The sequence below is a fragment of the Cupressus sempervirens genome, chromosome 7 (assembly GCF_028749045.1).
Source record: "Cupressus sempervirens isolate cs-2001-9-10 chromosome 7, ASM2874904v1, whole genome shotgun sequence".
NCBI classification, from domain to species: Eukaryota; Viridiplantae; Streptophyta; class Pinopsida; order Cupressales; family Cupressaceae; genus Cupressus; species Cupressus sempervirens.
In genome coordinates, this window is record NC_143124.1 from 389,844,097 (window position 1) to 389,848,452 (window position 4,356).

General features: G+C 34.8%; 1 pseudogene; it reads left to right on the forward strand.

The window, feature by feature from the left end:
• The first annotated feature begins 1,134 nt into the window (after positions 1–1,134).
• On the forward strand, positions 1,135–2,757 carry LOC149547143 (berberine bridge enzyme-like D-2 pseudogene; annotated as a pseudogene).
• Positions 2,758–4,356: the final 1,599 nt, after the last annotated feature.

A 4,356-nucleotide genomic window follows, 5' to 3' on the forward strand; every position in this document is an offset into this window, starting at 1 on the left:
AATGATGAACAATTTTTTATTGTAATGCTTTAAAATTAGTATATTGCTTATTTAAAGTAAATATTTATAAATTTCAATTTATATGATTTGAAAGCAAAATCAAATAATTTTTCTATAATGAAATATTAATTTATTTTTAAAATAAGATATCATTCAAAAAAGAATTTTGACAAATTAATTCTAGAATTCTCGCATCGATATTTAAAAAATAAAGAAACTAATCTAATTCAAAGATGTGGAAACTCATAGCAGTAGAAGTCAGTCATTTGAGTGCATTTATGGTTAAGGGAATTATATTATTATATATCATAATTCAAATATTTTCATGATCCAGTTAATATAATTATTCTTCATAGCTATAAAAGTCGGCATGGTATATAGCTATAAAAGACAGCATTGTATATTGTATATATGATTTAATAAGTATGTAGAAGTCAGCCATTTGAGTTCATTATCGTTAAAGAAATTATATTATTGTATATCATAATTCAAGAACGTTAGGCTTGAGCTTCTAGATTGTAAAATTCTTTTTTCAACTACATTGTTGAAAGGGGTCATTCTAGATGCTAAAGCATACTTATCACCTTATTTATATTATTGTTTCTTTGTCTTATGATTACATCCATCAAAAGTGTCTCCATTTATAAAGAACTAAGAAAGATCTAGAACCATGAACATTCATAGTGAATCTAGAATTTATCATGTAAAAAGTGAAAGAAAACAGTGTACACAGGAGAACGGTGGGAAGTTTCATAGTTGAAATATTGTCCAAGATTGAACCATGCACATTCATGGTGGATCTAAAATTTATCATGTAAAAAGTGAAACAAAACAGTGTACACAGAAGGGCAGTGGGAAGGTTCATAGTTGGAATATTGCCCAAGATTGTCGGCAGCGGTGGGAATTACCACATGCCAACAAATAATTCCACAGTTGGCGGACTGTAATCGAATTCCAAAGTCAAAATCAACGGTGGCAAAAGCTTATAGGCATGGTTAGGTTTAGAATTGGACACATTTGCAACGCGAGACCACCGAACTTATCCGCAGGGTTACACATTTGTAACGCGAGACCACCGAACTGGTGCCTATAAATTGCAGAAGATTGAATCACATACGAAGAAAACATAATATCAGTTGAAGAGAAGAGATGGCAAAGTTTTCTTTGCTTCTGACTCTGGTAGTCGTAGCCTGCTGCACTTTCACCGCTGCTACATCGGCCAAAAGCGGAGATGGCGAAGGATTATTGTCGTGCTTGCATGCAAGTGGCCTAAAAAACTTTACGACTATCTCCTCCTCCGCTTCTGAATTTTACTCTGCTGAATTTCTCCGCCCAAAATCTTCGATTCACGGAGCCTGAGACGCCAAGGCCGTACGTTATCATTATTCCTGAGAGCCAAAGCCAATTGGTGAAATCAGTTCTGTGCGGCATAGAAAACGGGTGGGAGATTCGTGTTCGAAGCGGAGGACACAGCTACGAGGGGCTCTCCTACACTTCCGACGTTCCATTCATTCTTATCGATTTGCTGAAACTCAACAAAATCGCAGTGGACGTGAAAGCAAAGACGGCGTGGGTGGAGGCTGGTGCAACGTTGGGCGAGGTCTATTCTGCCATTGCAAACAATGCGCCCAACCTCGCTTTCCCTGCCGGAGTTTGCCACACGATCGGATCCGACGGTCATATTGCCGGCGGAGGGCTGAGCTTCCTCTCGAGAAAATATGGGCTGGCGGCTGATAATGTGCTGGATGCCCTGCTGATAAATGCGTCAGGGAAAGTGATGGACAAGAAGAGCATGGGTGAGGACGTCTTTTGGGCTCTGAGAAGCGGCGACAGCGGAAGCTGGGGAGTTGTGTATGCCTGGAAACTGAAGCTGGTGAGCGTGCCTACCATTTTAACAGCATCCACTGTGTTAAAAACGGGCACCGATAATGTCACGGATGTTGTTCATAGATGGCAATATGTTGGTCCTTCAATGGACGAAGATATCTCCATGCGAGTGTAGTACTTCGAGATACAAGTGAACAACAGCACAACCATCAGAGCGTCGTTTCAAGGAATATACCTGGGACGTCAGCACGAGCTGCTGAAAATAATGGGGAAGATTTTCACCGAGTTGGGAATGGGGTCTTCAGATTGTAAGGAAATGAAATGGGTGGAGATAATTGGAGACTTTGATAGGCGCACCAACGTGAGCCAATTGACAAACCGATATTATACGAACAAAGTTTTCTTCAAGATTAAGTCAGATTTTGGGACAACGCCGTTGCCGAAACCTGCCCTGAGAGGGCTGTGGTCTATTACGGAAGAGGAGGTGAGCGCGTTCGCCGTTTTCTCTCCTCTAGGAGGAATCATGAACAGGATTCCTGCAACTGCGTTGCCTTTTCCTCAGCGGAAGGAGATATTATTTGATATTCAGTATAAGGTAACATGCACGAGCAAAAGTGAGGATGATCACTACATTGAATGGATGAGGAAGCTTTACAGATACATGGAGCCTTACGTGTCCCATTCACCAAGGGCTGTCTATGTGAATTATCTAGATCTTGATCTGGGTAGCGCCTTCAATGGGACTACTTCTGTTGAACAGGCGAGGGCTTGGGGCGACAAGTATTTCCACCACAACTATGATAGGCTTGTCAAGGCAAAAGCTCAGGTGGATCCCAAAAACTACTTCAGAAATTATCAGAGCATTCCTCCTCTCTCATATTAGTGCTTATTTTGTTTACTAGTATTGGCATAACAAGGCACTCTTCAGTGCTATCGTAGTCTTGATTAATTAGCAGCCATCTGTAATCCATTCTCAGTGATTTTAACCTTCCTACTTCATTCTTTCAATAATATATTGAATTCAATTTGTTAAATTGACCCTCTACAGGTTAAGGAAACTATATTTTTATGTTTTTGGTTTGAGAATTTTTATTATGGCCAGTCTTTGAAAAACATTATACCGTATGATGGAAAGATATCTTATTGGAAAAAACATTCAATAATTGTTAAGGAAAATTGAGATGTATTATAGACATGTTAGCTAAATATTAGCGATGTTTGATAGACTTTAGTCATTGCCTATATTTCTGTAGGCTATGCCAGTACCCAAAAATCTATAAATGAGTTGTCTTACATTTGAATAATTTAAATAATATTTATACTTTCATAGTTTTACAACATTTATTTTATAGAAGAAAAACATTCACTAAAAAAAATTCTATAGTATTGAAAGAAATATTTGTTAATACACTTAAGCCCCTCGATTATTGAGCTCCGTTGGGGTGGAGTGGAATGGAACAATAACCCACTAAATTCACATTCTAACCACAGCTTCACATTGTTGACTTAAAAATATTAGATCAACAAAGTGACTGGCCTCTAAAATGTGTAGTGGTAGACACCTCTCAACTCAAAAAATCAATAGACTACAAACTCAAATTAGATCCAAAATCTTGAATGTATTCATAAAATTTGAAACTTTCGAGTAATATATTATATTATTGACATTTTCATATTAATTATAATTTAAGCATATTAATTATTCTTTTAAACTATCTACTATATTTTAAACATATTATTAATTATTGTTGATAGGCATTCTACAATGGTAGTGGGATGGTGTGAGTGCGGAATGGTGTGTGTGGCATTCTTCTAGGTTAAATTTGACAAACATCTAAATGTCAAAAGGTTATATCTTATTATAAGCATAATATACTTTTAAAAATAATTTTTATAAATACCACATAAAATATTTGTTTAAATTGTAATATTTGGAGATATAAATCATCCATTATTTTAGAAAGTGAAATAAAAAGCTTAAGTTAGTAAAAAACTAAATAAATGAAGATAAAGGAAATATAAATAATTTTAGATGTAGTAAATTAAATTATTATTATATTTTAGTGGATATCTCTTGACATTTCTTTAGATAGATTTATTTAAGATATCTATCCTAGTTATTTTATAAATTATATTATTTGAAAATTTGATTAATATGTTATTTTAGGTAATTATTATTATTATAACTAATAATAAAAATTAAACAAGTCATCTTACGTTTCAAGAATTTAAATAATTTTGATACTTTAATAGTTTTACAACATTTATTTTATATAAGAAAACTATCAACTAAAAAGAAAATTGGAACATTTTGTTGAAGAGAAGAGAATTTTATAAGCTGATAACATTTTGAGTTTGAAAATACTAACCATGCACAACAAATCAAACAATAAAAGACATTTCTCAAATGATTTTTATATTTATTAATAATTTTAAGGCCCTAGATTATTGAGTTGGGTTGGGGGACCAATAATCCACTAACTTCAAACCTTTCCATATTCATAGCCTAACAATAAACCTAACTAAGTT